Raw genomic sequence first — 21,875 nt, 5'->3', positions numbered from 1 at the left:
CTCCGTGCACCACCTGGGCCGCTCGGTCACCACACCGAGAACGGCCGAAACCACCAAAAGCCAAAACCAAAGCCGAGGCCAAAAGCCGCAGGACAAGCAGGGACGGAAGCGGAAAGCCCAGGCCAAAAGCCGCAGGACAAGCAGGGACGGAAGCGGAAAGCCCAGGCCAAAAGCCGCAGGACAAGCAGGGACGGAAGCGGAAAGCCCAGGCCAAAAGCCGCAGGACAAGCAGGGACGGAAGCGGAAAGCCCAGGCCAAAAGCCGCAGGACAAGCAGGGACGGAAGCGGAAAGCCCAGGCCAAAAGCCGCAGGACAAGCAGGGACGGAAGCGGAAAGCCCAGGCCAAAAGCCGCAGGACAAGCAGGGACGGAAGCGGAAAGCCCAGGCCAAAAGCCGCAGGACAAGCAGGGACGGAAGCGGAAAGCCCAGGCCAAAAGCCGCAGGACAAGCAGGGACGGAAGCGGAAAGCCCAGGCCAAAAGGCGCAGGACAAGCAGGGACGGAAGCGGAAAGCCCAGGCCAAAAGCCGCAGGACAAGCAGGGACGGAAGCGGAAAGCCCAGGCCAAAAGCCGCAGGACAAGCAGGGACGGAAGCGGAAAGCCCAGGCCAAAAGGCAACAGAATTGAAACAGCTACAGAAGAAGCAAAGACAAAACCTGCCTTACCCGCAGGCACGCACCTAACCCCAAAGCCAACCTCACCCTGCTTTTGTCACACGTCCATCAGGCTCTGCCCTCCCTCGGGCAAAGCCTCCCAAAAATACCACGTTCCACTCGTCGGCGCTCCCCTCCACGGAAGTCTTTAGTAAAAGGCGAAAGGCTTGTGCGTGCTGAAGGGGAACCAGAGCGTCGATTTGAAACGACCCAAACGGCCTACCCCCAACCCCTCCGTTGGCCCTGACTCACCCGTCCGCGGGGGCGAACCGGGGAGAACCGGGGCGAACCGCATCCTTCTCGGGAAAAAAAAGGCGCGGAAACGCCACGGGCCGCAGAGGGGCTCGGCCCGCCCGCTTGGCTTTTCCTTACCGCACTTTCTCCATTTCATTGATGGCTTTTTCTCCATTAAGATCCGTACGCGTTTATCGTATGCGCCTTCCAGCCAGTCCACTCCGTGTTGGTGTCGACTGACACGGCGAGAAAAAACTCATTCCGATTGCCTTCCAGTTTTTCACCTCGGCCCCGCTGAATGTCAGCCAGCTCTCTCTCTCTCTCTCTCTCTGTCACTCACTCACTCACTCAGTCACTCACTCACTCAGTCACTCCCTTTTTTTTTTTTTTTTTTTTTTTTTTATATCTAAAAGGGCGGGAAAACGCCACCGGCCGACAGGGCTCCGCCCACACCCCCTTTTCACCCCGTTTTTTTGGTAGGGATCGCTTGTTCCGCTTTGTTGGGGGGCCCCCCCCTTTTGAGAGTTTTTTGACCCTCACCCCAAAAACCCTAGCCCTAACCTAAACCCCTCTCCCCCAAACCTCACTCATTCAGACATTCCCTCCTTCCCTCCCTCCCTCCCTCCCTCCCTCCCTCACTAGCTTTTCTCTTTGACACGCTTAGAAAGATTGCACCCTTCCCGGAGACGCTGCAATACCGGGGCGATGCGCGGAGCGGACGGAGCGAGCCCCTGTTCCGACTCCCTGTTGCAAAAATCCGTTTAATATGTTGTCCTCGCATGGAGGACATATCAGATATTAAACTGATAAGAACAGATTTTTTTTTTTTCTTTTGAAAGAATTTATTTATCATTTGCAGCCAGACAGAGCGTTAAAAACACATTTCAAGTATAAATTTCAATTTTCAATTTGCATGTCTTAAAAACACTTTAAAAAGGCATAAAATTGGATAAAAAACACATGTGCTCGATCAAATTTAAAAGTATGCATGTTAAAAGACAATACTTAAAACAAAACAATACTTTAAAACACAGTGTAATAAAAGCCATAAAAAGTGTTACATCAATACAGGGTTAAGACATGTTAAGAAATGTGTGTAAAAGTTTTAAAAGTCTCTGTTGTGCAAAGAAGGGGGAGCTTGGAGTCCATGAACGTGGCCGATTCCTCCCGCTCCACCGAACCGGTCACCGCTCCGGTCTTCCTCTGGGGCCCAGCGGAGATCCTCGACCACGGCAGCCATTCCGGCGCAGTCAGGCCGCGGCCGCCCGGACCACTTCACGTGGGTGGGGGCCCCTTCCGAATGGCGCGTGGGACGTACCACCCTAGGGTCCCTGTAGCCAGCATCGCCACTGCCTGGGTGGCCGTCTCCACGCGCTTCCCCACCAGCAGGTTTCTGGAGGTCCACAGTGCCTCTTTGTAGCATGTCAGGGTGAGCCAGAGCTGGCGGAATTGTCCCGATGGTATGGGTCTCTGGCTCACCCCGTAGAGCACCAGCTGTGCTGTTAGGACCTCCCCTGCTGGCAGGCTCGGGGTTATCAGGGGCCCCGCTTGGATCCACAGGTCCCGGGCGGCCCTGCACTCCCAGAGCAGGTGCCGCACGGTCTCCTCTCCGCCACAAGTCGGCCGTGGGCACCTCGATGTTGTTCCCATGCCCCGGGAGTGCATGACGGCTCTGACCGGGAGGATCTCGTGGGCCACCATCCAGTTGAGGTCGCGGTGCCGGTTCAGCAGAGCAGGATGGGCCACGTTGCGCCAAACCGTGGAGGGCTCGCCTAGCGCGAGCCCGCGCACTGGACTCACCGGCTCCCCCTCCTGCACAACAGAGAGAATAAAACGATGGTTAGTTAAAACTCGCTCTGTCTGCTGTTCAAGATTAAAATCCTTCAAAAACTTTTTTAAAACTGAGTAGGCCGGTGGGAGGTCGAAGGCCACCGGCACTCTCAGGTCGATGGGGAGGAGCCTCCGTGCTCGCAGGTACCCGCCCATCCAGAATCTCACCAGCTGGCCCGTCTTTGTGTCCTTGCTTGCCAGGCCCACATGGAGGGCGGTGTACCTGCTCGTCAAAAATAAAGCAAAATTTGGGAGGCCCCTCCCCCCATTAAAAAGGCTGTGCTTCATGACCTCTCTTTTCAGCCTTTCCCACTTGGACTTCCATACAAAGTAAAAGACCAAGCGGTCCAAGGCTAAAAGCACCCTTCTTGGGGGGATAAAAACAGCTGAAACCAATAAAAACAGAGGTAAAATCACAGTTTTTATGATTAAAATACGTCCTTCGATGGTCAAGTCACGCAGTCCCCAGAAAGCCAGTCGTTGCCTAGTCTTCCCAAGTAGACCACCCCAGTTCCCGCTGCCTAGCCCTAACCGGTCAAATTTAACCCCTAGAACCCTCAAGTCTGTTTGTGTGGTGAGTGGCAGTCCTGTCAAGTCCTGTGTGCGCCAGGGGCCGTGAAACTGGGCCTCTGTCTTGTTTCTGTTCAGTTTGGCCCCTGACGCCAGTCCGAACCAGTCAGTCCTGTCCAGAGTCCTGTCGATGGAAGGTCGGTCGGTGCATAAAACATTGACGTCGTCCATATATAAAACACATGTGGCTGAGAGCCCCCCGCTCCCCGGGACTCCCAGCCCAGTGATCCATTGGTCCCTTCTCAAAACCTGCGCCAAGGGTTCGATACAGGAGACAAAGAGAAGGGGAGATAACGGACAACCCTGACGGACGCCGCAGCGGACATTAACTGCGTTTGTGAGTTTCCCGTTAACTAGAACTCTGCTGTGTATACCCCTATACAACAGCCCCACCCACGCTATAAACCTGTCCGGATAGCCCATTTTTTGCAGTACCTGAAACAGGTACTGGTGCGAGACCCGATCAAAAGCTTTTTCAAAGTCTAAATTTAGTACTGCTAAACGAATGTTTCTGTCTCTCGCAAGACAGATGGCGTCTCTGATCAGTACGAGGCTGTCGGTGATCTTCCTTCCCGGGATGGCGCAGGTTTGATCCGGGTGGATCACTGAACCTAAAACCGTGGACATTCTGTTTGCTAAAAGTTTGCTAAAAAGTTTCAAATCAAAATTTAAAAGCGTGATGGGTCTCCAGTTTTTCAGGTCGGTCCTGTCGTCTTTTTTATGGAGTAATGACACTATCCCTACTCTAAAACTGTCTGGAAGTCTGTCGAGGTCCTCTAAGTCTTTAAAAACAGTCAGGAGGTCGTGTGCTAAAATGTCCCAAAAGGTGAGATAAAACTCCAGAGGCAGCCCATCTGCCCCCGGAGACTTCCCTCCCTTAAAACCCTTGACACACTTGTGTAGTTCTTCTATGTTAAAATCCTCCTCTAGTTGGCCCTTGTTCTCGACTGTTTTCTCTAAAAACCCTAAAACCTCTTTTGTTCGTTCTTTTAAAATTTCTTTTTCCCCAAACAGTTCCCCATAAAAAGTTTCTACTACTTTTAAAATGTCATCGGTTTTCTCCATCATTTCTCCTTCCTTGTTTTTTAATTTGGACATAGTCCCACTCCTACTTAAAATTTTCTTAAAAAAGTACCTGGTGCACTTTTCTCCCTCTTCTAGATCTCTTTCTTTACTTCTTAAAATAACCCCCTTACTTTTTTCCCACGATAAAATAGCCATCTCTTGTTTTACTGCTTTTATCTCATCGTTAAAATCAATGCCCTGGTTTCTCAAAGTAAAATATCTTTCTAAACGTTTCTGCAGTCCCACCATGCACCTATCTGTTTTCTTTTTCCTAACTCTCCCTAACTGACTAAAAAAGGCTTTGGTCCTACCCTTCACCATCTCCCACCACTGTGCCCTAGTGTCAAAACAGTCCTGGAGGGTCTGCCAGTCCCTGAACTGCTCCCTGTACTGCCTTGCGGCCTCCTCATCCTCCAACAGGGAGCAGTTCAGTTTCCACAGACCCTTCCCTACAGTCACACCCGAGGATAGTGAAAGGGTGCAGGACAGCATAGAGTGGTCCGAGAAGAAAACCGGGGTCAATCTAGCATCGGTTGGGGGGGCGTCCCGGGTAAAAACGTAGTCTATGCGAGAGGCTTTGGTGCCGTCATCACTGAACCAGGTGAGGCCCTCCTCTCTGGGATGCAAGGTCTTAAAACAGTCAGTCAATCTAAAGTCTCGTACTGTACTGCTTAAAAGAGTCGACGCCTTGTCTACCTTAAAATCAACCCCTGCACCTCTCCTGTCAGCCCTGGTTAAAACACTGTTAAAATCCCCTGCTAAAATAAGGGGGGCCCTACCTAGCAGGTGGGACTGCAGATCTTCTAAAAGGGTAAAACGTTCATTTTTATCACTAAAACCATAGACATTGATTACTTTAAAATCCTTCCCTAAAAAAGTCAAATTCAGTAAAAGCGCCCGTCCATTTCTAAAAACAGTGCACCCCTTCACCAACACATGTGGGTTCTTTATTAAAACCGCCACTCCGTCATTTTTGTTTGCATTGGAGCCGCTCCAGCAGGAGGGCCCGTGGCTCCACATCCGTTCCCACTTAAAATAAGAGTTTTTAAAAGGCAGTCCACATTCCTGTAATAAAATCACATCGCTTTTTACAGTACTTAAAAATGATAAAACGGACTGCGCCCTAAAAGTGGTCGTGATGCATCTTACATTTATGGTGCTAAAAGTGAGCGCCATTAAAAGGGTAAAAGGGGTTAAAAGGACGTGCATTTAAACTAAAAACGTGGAGGGGGGGATCTTAAAAGAGGGTAAAACAATAAAACAGGTACTAAAATCATAAAATCAGGCTTACCTCTTCGCTTTTGACTCCTTTTTTCTTTTTGTCGCGTCTGGGGAGGCCTGAGCTCTCCTTGGGGGTGGAAGTCGTGATATTCATGTTTAAAAACGACACTTGGTTAGGAGAGCTGGAAGGAAATACCCTAGGAGAGGAATCTGACTCTCCAGAGCTCACTTCAGGCCTCCCCTTTTTACTGGCTGGATCGATGTCAGCGGACAGATCTCTATCGCGTTTGCCGAGTAAAAGCTGCCCACACTGGATAAAATCATCGCTGGCCGCCGAGTCACTGGTGCTGGGAGAGGAGCTGGAAGTTCCTGTCTCCTCTGATCCCCCAGCCTCCTCTCCCGCGCTCTGCTCTTTCTCCTTCTCAATTGACTGTCTGTGCTCGGCGGCCACCTGCTTAAAAGGAATTAAAACAGGGTCCGCCGCCACTTCCTCCACCTCTTCCTCCGCCACCTTCTCCATTTCTTTTACTCCCTCCGCCACCTCTTTGGCCCCCTCCGCCCTCTTTTCCACGGGCCCCCTTTCGGCCACCACAGGCTCCACGGGCGCCCTGACCGCCCGGAGCTTGTTGGCGAAGGACTGAGGACAGTCTCTGAACAGGTGGGAGAGCTCGCCACACAAGTTGCAAGCTCTCCCATTTGGGCACTCCGCGAAGACGTGCCCGATCTCCCGACATTTTCCGCAAACCACCTCCTGGCACGCCTCCGCGAGGTGCCCATGCTTCATGCACTTTCTGCATAACTTTGGCTGTCCCATGTAGTGCACGAAGCCCCTGTTCTCCCCCAACACTATGATTGAGGGTAACTGCCTCAGTCCTTCAAAACCTGTCGGATCTGGAACCTGCTGGATGGGCACTCTCCAAGCTCCATTCCATATGCCATCCAGATCCTTCACTCTAACTGGAACCCCTTTAACTGTGCAGTACCTTTTCAACCAGACACAGATATCCTCGGGGTTCACAGTTTCATTAAACATCCTGACAATCACCACTTTCAAGGTGTTGTCAGTCAGTTTTTCCACGCAGAACGTTTGGGTAACTTGATCTTTGCTCACCTCGAAACGTGTCCAGAATTCTTTCAGTACCATGGCCGTGCTGAAGCTGACATCGAAGCCCTGCCCAGCAGGCAAGGCCACGATGCAGTTCAGCTCGGCCGGCGAGAACCTGAGCAGCTTCTGCAGCACCTTCCTTGAGAAGTCCAACCTGGACATCTCCACCTTTACTCCACCCACCACCTTGAACAAAAAACGGACACTGTTGTGCCTCCTCATGCCAGCACGAGCGGCCGACATTTTGGAGGCACGAACAACACTGAACAAAAAACAATCAGACACGTGGGGGGGGGGGGTGACACAGCAAGAGGGAACAGGAGGGGGGGGGGGAGGGAACACCAACACAAGAGGGTAGGGGAGAGACAAACACTGGTGTGGGGGGGGGGGGGGGGTAGGGGAGGGGATGGAGGGGGGGGGGGGGGCACTAACAATACAATGGAGGGTAACAAACACTGAACTGGACTACACAAACACCCCACCAAAAACCAAATCAACAAAGTAAAAGCAACTGAAAAGACCGGCCAAAAGAAATTAACCACAAATACACTTAGACAATACACAAAAACACAAGACAAGAATAAAAGAATACACCAAACGGAAAACTACTGAGACAAACACTCACACTAACAAGACACACCTGCCACCAATCAAGGATTGGTGGCTAGGCTACACCAAACAAACACTAAAACTCACAAAAAGACTATGGACAAACAAGCTATGGACAAACTACTAAAACAAGACAGAAAGGAAACACCTAACAATATTTAAACAAATAGGACACACAAAACAAACAAGAAGATAAACAAAAAAACAGGCTAAACTACACAAACACAAGACAAGGCCCACAGGGGGACCGGAAAAGTACTGGCCTTGGAGGCACTCACCTGGCCTAGCACTGGGCTAGGCCAGTGGAAGAATGGAAATTTCCGGTGAGTGACTCCTCCTCCAGCACTGGCTCCGGCAACCGTCTGTGGACCTGGGAACAAGGACAGAGACAGAAATCAAACACAGTATCAAGACAAATCAAATTCAAAATGATAAGGACAAACACCAACTGAAAAGGGTAACGCCCACCGGCCGGTCGATCGCCCACGGCCCAAGGAGAGATTTCGATTAGTATCGATGTTACTCGATACTGCTCTTGATCTCAACCAAAAGGCCGAGAAGCGATGACCGCATTATCGGACGCCCCCGGCGCGCGGACCCTCCGTGCACCACCTGGGCCGCTCGGTCACCACACCGAGAACGGCCGAAACCACGGAAGCGGAAAGCCCAGGCCAAAAGCCGCAGGACAAGCAGGGACGGAAGCGGAAAGCCCAGGCCAAAAGCCGCAGGACAAGCAGGGACGGAAGCGGAAAGCCCAGGCCAAAAGCCGCAGGACAAGCAGGGACGGAAGCGGAAAGCCCAGGCCAAAAGCCGCAGGACAAGCAGGGACGGAAGCGGAAAGCCCAGGCCAAAAGCCGCAGGACAAGCAGGGACGGAAGCGGAAAGCCCAGGCCAAAAGCCGCAGGACAAGCAGGGACGGAAGCGGAAAGCCCAGGCCAAAAGCCGCAGGACAAGCAGGGACGGAAGCGGAAAGCCCAGGCCAAAAGCCGCAGGACAAGCAGGGACGGAAGCGGAAAGCCCAGGCCAAAAGCCGCAGGACAAGCAGGGACGGAAGCGGAAAGCCCAGGCCAAAAGGCGCAGGACAAGCAGGGACGGAAGCGGAAAGCCCAGGCCAAAAGCCGCAGGACAAGCAGGGACGGAAGCGGAAAGCCCAGGCCAAAAGCCGCAGGACAAGCAGGGACGGAAGCGGAAAGCCCAGGCCAAAAGGCAACAGAATTGAAACAGCTACAGAAGAAGCAAAGACAAAACCTGCCTTACCCGCAGGCACGCACCTAACCCCAAAGCCAACCTCACCCTGCTTTTGTCACACGTCCATCAGGCTCTGCCCTCCCTCGGGCAAAGCCTCCCAAAAATACCACGTTCCACTCGTCGGCGCTCCCCTCCACGGAAGTCTTTAGTAAAAGGCGAAAGGCTTGTGCGTGCTGAAGGGGAACCAGAGCGTCGATTTGAAACGACCCAAACGGCCTACCCCCAACCCCTCCGTTGGCCCTGACTCACCCGTCCGCGGGGGCGAACCGGGGAGAACCGGGGCGAACCGCATCCTTCTCGGGAAAAAAAAGGCGCGGAAACGCCACGGGCCGCAGAGGGGCTCGGCCCGCCCGCTTGGCTTTTCCTTACCGCACTTTCTCCATTTCATTGATGGCTTTTTCTCCATTAAGATCCGTACGCGTTTATCGTATGCGCCTTCCAGCCAGTCCACTCCGTGTTGGTGTCGACTGACACGGCGAGAAAAAACTCATTCCGATTGCCTTCCAGTTTTTCACCTCGGCCCCGCTGAATGTCAGCCAGCTCTCTCTCTCTCTCTCTCTCTCTCTCTCTCTCTCTCTCTGTCACTCACTCACTCACTCACTCAGTCACTCACTCACTCAGTCACTCCCTTTTTTTTTTTTTTTTTTTTTTTTTTATATCTAAAAGGGCGGGAAAACGCCACCGGCCGACAGGGCTCCGCCCACACCCCCTTTTCACCCCGTTTTTTTGGTAGGGATCGCTTGTTCCGCTTTGTTGGGGGGCCCCCCCCTTTTGAGGGTTTTTTGACCCTCACCCCAAAAACCCTAGCCCTAACCTAAACCCCTCTCCCCCAAACCTCACTCATTCAGACATTCCCTCCTTCCCTCCCTCCTTCCTTCCTTCCTTCCCTCCCTCCCTCCCTCCCTCCCTCCCTCCCTCCCTCCCTCCCTCACTAGCTTTTCTCTTTGACACGCTTAGAAAGATTGCACCCTTCCCGGAGACGCTGCAATACCGGGGCGATGCGCGGAGCGGACGGAGCGAGCCCCTGTTCCGACTCCCTGTTGCAAAAATCCGTTTAATATGTTGTCCTCGCATGGAGGACATATCAGATATTAAACTGATAAGAACAGATTTTTTTTTTTTTTCTTTTGAAAGAATTGATTTATCATTTGCAGCCAGACAGAGCGTTAAAAACACATTTCAAGTATAAATTTCAATTTTCAATTTGCATGTCTTAAAAACACTTTAAAAAGGCATAAAATTGGATAAAAAACACATGTGCTCGATCAAATTTAAAAGTATGCATGTTAAAAGACAATACTTAAAACAAAACAATACTTTAAAACACAGTGTAATAAAAGCCATAAAAAGTGTTACATCAATACAGGGTTAAGACATGTTAAGAAATGTGTGTAAAAGTTTTAAAAGTCTCTGTTGTGCAAAGAAGGGGGAGCTTGGAGTCCATGAACGTGGCCGATTCCTCCCGCTCCACCGAACCGGTCACCGCTCCGGTCTTCCTCTGGGGCCCAGCGGAGATCCTCGACCACGGCAGCCATTCCGGCGCAGTCAGGCCGCGGCCGCCCGGACCACTTCACGTGGGTGGGGGCCCCTTCCGAATGGCGCGTGGGACGTACCACCCTAGGGTCCCTGTAGCCAGCATCGCCACTGCCTGGGTGGCCGTCTCCACGCGCTTCCCCACCAGCAGGTTTCTGGAGGTCCACAGTGCCTCTTTGTAGCATGTCAGGGTGAGCCAGAGCTGGCGGAATTGTCCCGATGGTATGGGTCTCTGGCTCACCCCGTAGAGCACCAGCTGTGCTGTTAGGACCTCCCCTGCTGGCAGGCTCGGGGTTATCAGGGGCCCCGCTTGGATCCACAGGTCCCGGGCGGCCCTGCACTCCCAGAGCAGGTGCCGCACGGTCTCCTCTCCGCCACAAGTCGGCCGTGGGCACCTCGATGTTGTTCCCATGCCCCGGGAGTGCATGACGGCTCTGACCGGGAGGATCTCGTGGGCCACCATCCAGTTGAGGTCGCGGTGCCGGTTCAGCAGAGCAGGATGGGCCACGTTGCGCCAAACCGTGGAGGGCTCGCCTAGCGCGAGCCCGCGCACTGGACTCACCGGCTCCCCCTCCTGCACAACAGAGAGAATAAAACGATGGTTAGTTAAAACTCGCTCTGTCTGCTGTTCAAGATTAAAATCCTTCAAAAACTTTTTTAAAACTGAGTAGGCCGGTGGGAGGTCGAAGGCCACCGGCACTCTCAGGTCGATGGGGAGGAGCCTCCGTGCTCGCAGGTACCCGCCCATCCAGAATCTCACCAGCTGGCCCGTCTTTGTGTCCTTGCTTGCCAGGCCCACATGGAGGGCGGTGTACCTGCTCGTCAAAAATAAAGCAAAATTTGGGAGGCCCCTCCCCCCATTAAAAAGGCTGTGCTTCATGACCTCTCTTTTCAGCCTTTCCCACTTGGACTTCCATACAAAGTAAAAGACCAAGCGGTCCAAGGCTAAAAGCACCCTTCTTGGGGGGATAAAAACAGCTGAAACCAATAAAAACAGAGGTAAAATCACAGTTTTTATGATTAAAATACGTCCTTCGATGGTCAAGTCACGCAGTCCCCAGAAAGCCAGTCGTTGCCTAGTCTTCCCAAGTAGACCACCCCAGTTCCCGCTGCCTAGCCCTAACCGGTCAAATTTAACCCCTAGAACCCTCAAGTCTGTTTGTGTGGTGAGTGGCAGTCCTGTCAAGTCCTGTGTGCGCCAGGGGCCGTGAAACTGGGCCTCTGTCTTGTTTCTGTTCAGTTTGGCCCCTGACGCCAGTCCGAACCAGTCAGTCCTGTCCAGAGTCCTGTCGATGGAAGGTCGGTCGGTGCATAAAACATTGACGTCGTCCATATATAAAACACATGTGGCTGAGAGCCCCCCGCTCCCCGGGACTCCCAGCCCAGTGATCCATTGGTCCCTTCTCAAAACCTGCGCCAAGGGTTCGATACAGGAGACAAAGAGAAGGGGAGATAACGGACAACCCTGACGGACGCCGCAGCGGACATTAACTGCGTTTGTGAGTTTCCCGTTAACTAGAACTCTGCTGTGTATACCCCTATACAACAGCCCCACCCACGCTATAAACCTGTCCGGATAGCCCATTTTTTGCAGTACCTGAAACAGGTACTGGTGCGAGACCCGATCAAAAGCTTTTTCAAAGTCTAAATTTAGTACTGCTAAACGAATGTTTCTGTCTCTCGCAAGACAGATGGCGTCTCTGATCAGTACGAGGCTGTCGGTGATCTTCCTTCCCGGGATGGCGCAGGTTTGATCCGGGTGGATCACTGAACCTAAAACCGTGGACATTCTGTTTGCTAAAAGTTTGCTAAAAAGTTTCAAATCAAAATTTAAAAGCGTGATGGGTCTCCAGTTTTTCAGGTCGGTCCTGTCGTCTTTTTTATGGAGTAATGACACTATCCCTACTCTAAAACTGTCTGGAAGTCTGTCGAGGTCCTCTAAGTCTTTAAAAACAGTCAGGAGGTCGTGTGCTAAAATGTCCCAAAAGGTGAGATAAAACTCCAGAGGCAGCCCATCTGCCCCCGGAGACTTCCCTCCCTTAAAACCCTTGACACACTTGTGTAGTTCTTCTATGTTAAAATCCTCCTCTAGTTGGCCCTTGTTCTCGACTGTTTTCTCTAAAAACCCTAAAACCTCTTTTGTTCGTTCTTTTAAAATTTCTTTTTCCCCAAACAGTTCCCCATAAAAAGTTTCTACTACTTTTAAAATGTCATCGGTTTTCTCCATCATTTCTCCTTCCTTGTTTTTTAATTTGGACATAGTCCCACTCCTACTTAAAATTTTCTTAAAAAAGTACCTGGTGCACTTTTCTCCCTCTTCTAGATCTCTTTCTTTACTTCTTAAAATAACCCCCTTACTTTTTTCCCACGATAAAATAGCCATCTCTTGTTTTACTGCTTTTATCTCATCGTTAAAATCAATGCCCTGGTTTCTCAAAGTAAAATATCTTTCTAAACGTTTCTGCAGTCCCACCATGCACCTATCTGTTTTCTTTTTCCTAACTCTCCCTAACTGACTAAAAAAGGCTTTGGTCCTACCCTTCACCATCTCCCACCACTGTGCCCTAGTGTCAAAACAGTCCTGGAGGGTCTGCCAGTCCCTGAACTGCTCCCTGTACTGCCTTGCGGCCTCCTCATCCTCCAACAGGGAGCAGTTCAGTTTCCACAGACCCTTCCCTACAGTCACACCCGAGGATAGTGAAAGGGTGCAGGACAGCATAGAGTGGTCCGAGAAGAAAACCGGGGTCAATCTAGCATCGGTTGGGGGGGCGTCCCGGGTAAAAACGTAGTCTATGCGAGAGGCTTTGGTGCCGTCATCACTGAACCAGGTGAGGCCCTCCTCTCTGGGATGCAAGGTCTTAAAACAGTCAGTCAATCTAAAGTCTCGTACTGTACTGCTTAAAAGAGTCGACGCCTTGTCTACCTTAAAATCAACCCCTGCACCTCTCCTGTCAGCCCTGGTTAAAACACTGTTAAAATCCCCTGCTAAAATAAGGGGGGCCCTACCTAGCAGGTGGGACTGCAGATCTTCTAAAAGGGTAAAACGTTCATTTTTATCACTAAAACCATAGACATTGATTACTTTAAAATCCTTCCCTAAAAAAGTCAAATTCAGTAAAAGCGCCCGTCCATTTCTAAAAACAGTGCACCCCTTCACCAACACATGTGGGTTCTTTATTAAAACCGCCACTCCGTCATTTTTGTTTGCATTGGAGCCGCTCCAGCAGGAGGGCCCGTGGCTCCACATCCGTTCCCACTTAAAATAAGAGTTTTTAAAAGGCAGTCCACATTCCTGTAATAAAATCACATCGCTTTTTACAGTACTTAAAAATGATAAAACGGACTGCGCCCTAAAAGTGGTCGTGATGCATCTTACATTTATGGTGCTAAAAGTGAGCGCCATTAAAAGGGTAAAAGGGGTTAAAAGGACGTGCATTTAAACTAAAAACGTGGAGGGGGGGATCTTAAAAGAGGGTAAAACAATAAAACAGGTACTAAAATCATAAAATCAGGCTTACCTCTTCGCTTTTGACTCCTTTTTTCTTTTTGTCGCGTCTGGGGAGGCCTGAGCTCTCCTTGGGGGTGGAAGTCGTGATATTCATGTTTAAAAACGACACTTGGTTAGGAGAGCTGGAAGGAAATACCCTAGGAGAGGAATCTGACTCTCCAGAGCTCACTTCAGGCCTCCCCTTTTTACTGGCTGGATCGATGTCAGCGGACAGATCTCTATCGCGTTTGCCGAGTAAAAGCTGCCCACACTGGATAAAATCATCGCTGGCCGCCGAGTCACTGGTGCTGGGAGAGGAGCTGGAAGTTCCTGTCTCCTCTGATCCCCCAGCCTCCTCTCCCGCGCTCTGCTCTTTCTCCTTCTCAATTGACTGTCTGTGCTCGGCGGCCACCTGCTTAAAAGGAATTAAAACAGGGTCCGCCGCCACTTCCTCCACCTCTTCCTCCGCCACCTTCTCCATTTCTTTTACTCCCTCCGCCACCTCTTTGGCCCCCTCCGCCCTCTTTTCCACGGGCCCCCTTTCGGCCACCACAGGCTCCACGGGCGCCCTGACCGCCCGGAGCTTGTTGGCGAAGGACTGAGGACAGTCTCTGAACAGGTGGGAGAGCTCGCCACACAAGTTGCAAGCTCTCCCATTTGGGCACTCCGCGAAGACGTGCCCGATCTCCCGACATTTTCCGCAAACCACCTCCTGGCACGCCTCCGCGAGGTGCCCATGCTTCATGCACTTTCTGCATAACTTTGGCTGTCCCATGTAGTGCACGAAGCCCCTGTTCTCCCCCAACACTATGATTGAGGGTAACTGCCTCAGTCCTTCAAAACCTGTCGGATCTGGAACCTGCTGGATGGGCACTCTCCAAGCTCCATTCCATATGCCATCCAGATCCTTCACTCTAACTGGAACCCCTTTAACTGTGCAGTACCTTTTCAACCAGACACAGATATCCTCGGGGTTCACAGTTTCATTAAACATCCTGACAATCACCACTTTCAAGGTGTTGTCAGTCAGTTTTTCCACGCAGAACGTTTGGGTAACTTGATCTTTGCTCACCTCGAAACGTGTCCAGAATTCTTTCAGTACCATGGCCGTGCTGAAGCTGACATCGAAGCCCTGCCCAGCAGGCAAGGCCACGATGCAGTTCAGCTCGGCCGGCGAGAACCTGAGCAGCTTCTGCAGCACCTTCCTTGAGAAGTCCAACCTGGACATCTCCACCTTTACTCCACCCACCACCTTGAACAAAAAACGGACACTGTTGTGCCTCCTCATGCCAGCACGAGCGGCCGACATTTTGGAGGCACGAACAACACTGAACAAAAAACAATCAGACACGTGGGGGGGGGGGTGACACAGCAAGAGGGAACAGGAGGGGGGGGGGAGGGAACACCAACACAAGAGGGTAGGGGAGAGACAAACACTGGTGTGGGGGGGGGGGGGGGGTAGGGGAGGGGATGGAGGGGGGGGGGGGGGCACTAACAATACAATGGAGGGTAACAAACACTGAACTGGACTACACAAACACCCCACCAAAAACCAAATCAACAAAGTAAAAGCAACTGAAAAGACCGGCCAAAAGAAATTAACCACAAATACACTTAGACAATACACAAAAACACAAGACAAGAATAAAAGAATACACCAAACGGAAAACTACTGAGACAAACACTCACACTAACAAGACACACCTGCCACCAATCAAGGATTGGTGGCTAGGCTACACCAAACAAACACTAAAACTCACAAAAAGACTATGGACAAACAAGCTATGGACAAACTACTAAAACAAGACAGAAAGGAAACACCTAACAATATTTAAACAAATAGGACACACAAAACAAACAAGAAGATAAACAAAAAAACAGGCTAAACTACACAAACACAAGACAAGGCCCACAGGGGGACCGGAAAAGTACTGGCCTTGGAGGCACTCACCTGGCCTAGCACTGGGCTAGGCCAGTGGAAGAATGGAAATTTCCGGTGAGTGACTCCTCCTCCAGCACTGGCTCCGGCAACCGTCTGTGGACCTGGGAACAAGGACAGAGACAGAAATCAAACACAGTATCAAGACAAATCAAATTCAAAATGATAAGGACAAACACCAACTGAAAAGGGTAACGCCCACCGGCCGGTCGATCGCCCACGGCCCAAGGAGAGATTTCGATTAGTATCGATGTTACTCGATACTGCTCTTGATCTCAACCAAAAGGCCGAGAAGCGATGACCGCATTATCGGACGCCCCCGGCGCGCGGACCCTCCGTGCACCACCTGGGCCGCTCGGTCACCACACCGAGAACGGCCGAAACCACGGAAGCGGAAAGCCCAGGCCAAAAGCCGCAGGACAAGCAGGGACGGAAGCGGAAAGCCCAGGCCAAAAGCCGCAGGACAAGCAGGGACGGAAGCGGAAAGCCCAGGCCAAAAGCCGCAGGACAAGCAGGGACGGAAGCGGAAAGCCCAGGCCAAAAGCCGCAGGACAAGCAGGGACGGAAGCGGAAAGCCCAGGCCAAAAGCCGCAGGACAAGCAGGGACGGAAGCGGAAAGCCCAGGCCAAAAGCCGCAGGACAAGCAGGGACGGAAGCGGAAAGCCCAGGCCAAAAGCCGCAGGACAAGCAGGGACGGAAGCGGAAAGCCCAGGCCAAAAGCCGCAGGACAAGCAGGGACGGAAGCGGAAAGCCCAGGCCAAAAGCCGCAGGACAAGCAGGGACGGAAGCGGAAAGCCCAGGCCAAAAGCCGCAGGACAAGCAGGGACGGAAGCGGAAAGCCCAGGCCAAAAGCCGCAGGACAAGCAGGGACGGAAGCGGAAAGCCCAGGCCAAAAGCCGCAGGACAAGCAGGGACGGAAGCGGAAAGCCCAGGCCAAAAGGCAACAGAATTGAAACAGCTACAGAAGAAGCAAAGACAAAACCTGCCTTACCCGCAGGCACGCACCTAACCCCAAAGCCAACCTCACCCTGCTTTTGTCACACGTCCATCAGGCTCTGCCCTCCCTCGGGCAAAGCCTCCCAAAAATACCACGTTCCACTCGTCGGCGCTCCCCTCCACGGAAGTCTTTAGTAAAAGGCGAAAGGCTTGTGCGTGCTGAAGGGGAACCAGAGCGTCGATTTGAAACGACCCAAACGGCCTACCCCCAACCCCTCCGTTGGCCCTGACTCACCCGTCCGCGGGGGCGAACCGGGGAGAACCGGGGCGAACCGCATCCTTCTCGGGAAAAAAAAGGCGCGGAAACGCCACGGGCCGCAGAGGGGCTCGGCCCGCCCGCTTGGCTTTTCCTTACCGCACTTTCTCCATTTCATTGATGGCTTTTTCTCCATTAAGATCCGTACGCGTTTATCGTATGCGCCTTCCAGCCAGTCCACTCCGTGTTGGTGTCGACTGACACGGCGAGAAAAAACTCATTCCGATTGCCTTCCAGTTTTTCACCTCGGCCCCGCTGAATGTCAGCCAGCTCTCTCTCTCTCTCTCTCTCTCTCTCTCTCTCTCTCTCTGTCACTCACTCACTCACTCACTCAGTCACTCACTCACTCAGTCACTCCCTTTTTTTTTTTTTTTTTTGTTTTTTTTTTATATCTAAAAGGGCGGGAAAACGCCACCGGCCGACAGGGCTCCGCCCACACCCCCTTTTCACCCCGTTTTTTTGGTAGGGATCGCTTGTTCCGCTTTGTTGGGGGGCCCCCCCCTTTTGAGAGTTTTTTGACCCTCACCCCAAAAACCCTAGCCCTAACCTAAACCCCTCTCCCCCAAACCTCACTCATTCAGACATTCCCTCCTTCCCTCCCTCCCTCCCTCCCTCCCTCCCTCCCTCACTAGCTTTTCTCTTTGACACGCTTAGAAAGATTGCACCCTTCCCGGAGACGCTGCAATACCGGGGCGATGCGCGGAGCGGACGGAGCGAGCCCCTGTTCCGACTCCCTGTTGCAAAAATCCGTTTAATATGTTGTCCTCGCATGGAGGACATATCAGATATTAAACTGATAAGAACAGATTTTTTCTTTCTTTCGAAATATTTATTGGTTCTCACCGTTGACACCTCATTAAAAAACAAATCACTTTACATGTATTTTCTTGTGTTTTAAAAGGTACATCATTTACAGGACATAAAAAAGGGTAAAAACACTGGTGTATTTACATAAAAAGCACTGAATCGAAGTCGTGTTTAAAAAGTGCCGGCTAAAACAAATCATATGAATACAGCAGTGTTAAAAGGCCATAAAAAGGATGTACACTTCAATTAAGACATTTTTAAAGGAATGTTTTACAATGTGTCATTAAAAGTGTGGTGTGTGTATGTGGCTATGTGTGTGTGTGTGTGTGCACGTGTGTGTCTGTGTGAGTGTGTGGGTGTGTTTAAAAGTTCTGTTCTTCAGTTGTGCAGGACCGGGGTGAGTCTGTCTGGCTCACATCCAACTGCCCCGCTGAACAAGCCACCGAGTCACTCTCCCTCCGGGGCCCAGCGGAGATCCTCAACCTAGGCAGCCATTCCGGCGCAGCCAGGCCGCTGCCGCCCGGACCACTTCACGTGGGTGGGGGCCCCTTCCGTATGGCGCGTGGGCTGTACCACCCGAGGGTCCCTGCAGCCAGTTCCGCCGCTGCCTGGGTGGACAGCTCCACGCGCTTCCCCGCCAGCAGGTTTCTGGAGGTCCAGAGGGCTTCCTTGAAGCACGTCAGGGTGAGCCAGAGTTGGCGGAACTGTCCAGATGTCATGGTTCTCTGGCTCACCCCGTAGAGCACCAGCTGTGCGTTTAGGACCTCCCCTGCTGGCAGGCACGGGTTCAACAGGGGCCCCGCTAGGATCCACAGGTCCCGGGCGGCACTGCACTCCCAGAGCAGGTGCCTCACGGTCTCCTCTCCGCCACAAGTCGGCCGTGGGCACCTGGATGTTGTCGCCAGTCTCCGGGAGTGCATGACGGCTCTGACCGGGAGGATCTCATGGGCCACCATCCAGGAGAGGTCTCGGTGCCTGTTCAGCAGGGCAGGGTGGCTCACATTCCGCCAGACCGTGGCCGACTCACCCAGGGCGAGTCGGCGCACTCGGCTCACTTCCTCCCGTTCCTGCACAAGAGAAAGAACAGAGCGGTGTTTGGTTAAAACGGTGAGTGGTTCCTTCTCTAAAATGTGTGTTTTTAAAAACGTCTTAATAAAAAGGTAGGCCGGGGGGAGGTTAAAAGACACTGGCGTCCTCAGGTCTGTCGGGATCCACTGCAGGTGCCTGAGGTAGGACCCCATCCAGAATCTGGCCAGGGCCGCGGTCTTGTGGTTTCCGGATGGGGTCGTCGCCAGTGCCAGGTGGAGTGCGGTGTACCGGCCCCCTAAAAACAGTTTAAAATCCGGGAGTCCTTTTCCTCCGTTTCGTGGGGCCTTTTTCATCACTTCGCGTTTCAGGCGCTCCCACTTGGACCCCCAGATGAAATAAAACACCATCCTGTCGAGGGCTAAAAGAATGGGTCTGGGGGGGATAAAAACAGAACAGATTAACAAGAGCAAGGGTAAAATCACTGCTTTAATGATTAAAACCTTGCCCTCAATCGTCAGTCGTCTGAGTCCCCAGAACGTCAGTTTCTGTCGGGTTTTTGTCAGTACACCCACCCAGTTTCCGCTCCCTCCCCCCTCCCGGTCGAACTGTACCCCAAGGATGCGGAGGTCGGTCTGGGTCGTCGTCATAGGAAGCCTAGTCATGTCTGTCCCTCCCCACGGCCCAAAAAGTCTTCCCTCAGTCTTGTCCCTGTTAAGTTTGGCACCCGAAGCGAGGCCAAACCAGTCTGTCCGGTCCAGGGTCCTGTCCACGGATAAAAGGTCAGTGCATAAAATATTAATGTCGTCCATGTATAAAATGCACTTGGCAGTCAGTCCCCCAGTCCCCGGGATCCCCAACCCACAAATGAGTTGGTCCCTTCTCAAGATCTGCGCCAGCGGCTCTATACAGCAGACATAGAGTAAGGGGGATAGAGGACACCCCTGACGGACGCCGCAGTTCACTTCCACTGCTTTGGATAAGAACCCATTAACGAGGATTTTGCTGGTAATGTCCCCGTACAGCAATCCCACCCAAGCTAGAAATCTCCCGGGAAACCCCAGTTTTTGCAGTACCTTGAAAAGGTACTGGTGCGAGACCCGATCAAAGGCTTTCTCAAAATCTAAATTTAGGACTACTAGCCGAATGTTTCTGTCTCTCGCAAAACAGATGGCGTCTCTGATCAGTACCAGGCTGTCCGTGATCCTCCTTCCCGGGATGGCACAGGCTTGATCCGGGTGGATCAAGTCCCCTAAAACACAAGACATACGGGAGGTTAAAATCTTGCTAAAAAGTTTACAGTCAACGTTTAAAAGAGTGATAGGTCGCCAGTTCTTGAGGTCCGTCTTGTCATTTTTCTTGAATAAAAGGGACACAATGCCCACTCTAAAACTGTCAGGTAGTCGGTCGAGTCGTTCAAAGTCCTTAAAATATCCCAAAAGGTTAGATAAAATTCCAGGGGGAGCCCGTCCTCACCTGGGGATTTCCCCTTTTTAAAACACGTGATGTTCTTGTCTATTTCTAAAAGGGTAAAATCCTGGGATAAAAGCACGGTGTCTACGACTGTTTTATCTAAAAAGCTTAAAACCTCGTCCATGACGTGATTAAAAACTTCTTTTTCACTAAACAACTCTTCATAAAAGTCCTCCACCACCTTTGTAATATTTTTTGTATCTGTTTTTAAAAACCCATCTTTGTCCTTCATGCTTGTTAAAACGTTGCTTTTGCTGATGATTTTCTTAAAAAAGTACCTGGAGCATTTCTCTCCTTCCTCCAGGTCTCTCTCTTTACTTCTTAAAATCACACCTCTACTTACCTCCTCCGCCATTAAAACCATTTCCTTTTTCACCTCTCTTATTTCGTCGTTAAAATCCAACCCTTGCTGTGTAAGTTTAAAATACCTCTCTAGCCTTTTCTGCAGTCCCACCATGCGTCTCTCTGCTTTCCTTCTTTTTTCCCTCCCTTTTTGCTTAAAAAAAGTCTGTGTCCTGTGTTTTACCATCTCCCACCACTGTGCTCGTGTTTCAAACATGTCCTGAAGGGTCTGCCAGTCCCTGAACCGCTCCCTGTACGACCTTGTTATTCCCTCATCCTCCAACAGGGAGCAGTTCAGTTTCCACAGACCCTTCCCTACCGTCACACCTGAGGTCAGTGAAAGGGTGCACGTGAGCATACAGTGGTCCGAAAAGAATACCGGGGTTAATCTAGCATCGGTTGGGGGGGCGTCCCGGGTCAGTAAGTAGTCGATGCGAGAGGCTTTGGTGCCATCACCACTGAACCAGGTAAAGCCCTCCTCTCTAGGATGCAGGGATCTAAAACAGTCAACTAGTTTAAAATCCCTACAAAGTCTGTGTAATAAAACCGACGATCTGTCTACTTTAAAAAGTTCCCCAGCTCCTCTCCTATCTCTTCTTGATAAAACACAGTTAAAATCCCCTCCTACCACCAGGGGATCCCTCCCTAGCAGGTGGGACTGCAGATCTTCTAAAAGGTCACACCTCTCATTTTTCCCGCTAAAACCATACACATTTATCAATTTAAAATCCTTCCCTAAAAAGTTCAAATGTAGTAAAAGCATGCGTCCGTTATGTAAAACCGTGCTCCCCTTCACCAAGATGTGTGCATTTTTTATTAAAACCGCCACTCCGTCATTCTTATTATTGTTTGACCCACTCCACACCGAGGGTCCTTGGCTCCACTTATTTTCCCACTGTTGGTACATTTACATTTACATTTATTCATTTAGCAGACGCTTTTATCCAAAGCGACTTCCAAGAGAGAGCTTTACAAAGTGCATAGGTCACTGATCATAACAACAAGATAGCCAAAAAACATCGCGAGTAGCCAAAACATGAAGCACACATTGTGAACAACCAAAGTAAGTGCCAAAGGGAAGAACCGTAAGAGCATGTAGTTAAACAAGTCACAACCAAACAACATGAACAGCTATAAGTGCAAGTGTACCTGTGGGAAAAAGCAAGCAACAGTAATAAAACAATATATCACAGCGAGAACCAAAAATTTTAATCAGTTACCACTAACCACAAGAGCAACAAGTCTCTAAGCAAGAGTCATTGTGATCCTTGAGGAAACTAACATCGGGTCAAGCGAACCGTTCCTAAGTACCGTTGTACTCCCGGAACAAGTGCGTCTTGAGCCTTTTCTTGAAGGTGGAGAGACAGTCAGTGTCTCTGATGGAGGTGGGGAGTTGATTCCACCACTGGGGGGCCAGACAGGAGAAGAGCTTGTGTTGGGACCGGGCGGTCTTGAGCGGTGGGACCACCAGGCGGTTGTCTG

The 21,875-nt window shown here is 51.3% G+C and overlaps 5 non-coding genes and 1 pseudogene across 5 annotated transcripts; all 6 read right to left on the bottom strand.

Annotated features, from left to right (window-relative positions):
- Nucleotides 1-730: 730 nt before the first annotated feature.
- Nucleotides 731-848, bottom strand: LOC136964664 (U5 spliceosomal RNA). The gene has a single exon (XR_010879120.1). It is a non-coding gene; the product is annotated as a U5 spliceosomal RNA (small nuclear RNA).
- Nucleotides 849-1,550: 702 nt separating this feature from the next.
- LOC136964626 (U2 spliceosomal RNA) lies at nt 1,551-1,732 on the bottom strand. Its single transcript, XR_010879104.1, has one exon. It is a non-coding gene; the product is annotated as a U2 spliceosomal RNA (small nuclear RNA).
- A 6,877-nt stretch (nt 1,733-8,609) lies between these two features.
- On the bottom strand, nt 8,610-8,727 carry LOC136964663 (U5 spliceosomal RNA). The gene has a single exon (XR_010879119.1). It is a non-coding gene; the product is annotated as a U5 spliceosomal RNA (small nuclear RNA).
- A 764-nt stretch (nt 8,728-9,491) lies between these two features.
- On the bottom strand, nt 9,492-9,675 carry LOC136964627 (U2 spliceosomal RNA). The gene has a single exon (XR_010879105.1). It is a non-coding gene; the product is annotated as a U2 spliceosomal RNA (small nuclear RNA).
- Nucleotides 9,676-16,550: 6,875 nt separating this feature from the next.
- On the bottom strand, nt 16,551-16,668 carry LOC136964662 (U5 spliceosomal RNA). Its single transcript, XR_010879118.1, has one exon. It is a non-coding gene; the product is annotated as a U5 spliceosomal RNA (small nuclear RNA).
- Nucleotides 16,669-17,399: 731 nt separating this feature from the next.
- Nucleotides 17,400-17,578, bottom strand: LOC136964636 (U2 spliceosomal RNA; annotated as a pseudogene).
- Between the last annotated feature and the right edge of the window lie 4,297 nt (nt 17,579-21,875).

Source organism: Osmerus mordax, chromosome 20 (genome assembly GCF_038355195.1).
Source record: "Osmerus mordax isolate fOsmMor3 chromosome 20, fOsmMor3.pri, whole genome shotgun sequence".
Classification (NCBI taxonomy): Eukaryota; Metazoa; Chordata; class Actinopteri; order Osmeriformes; family Osmeridae; genus Osmerus; species Osmerus mordax.
Note: the sequence above shows the minus strand (reverse complement) of the source record. Positions and strands in the feature narration are given on the sequence as shown.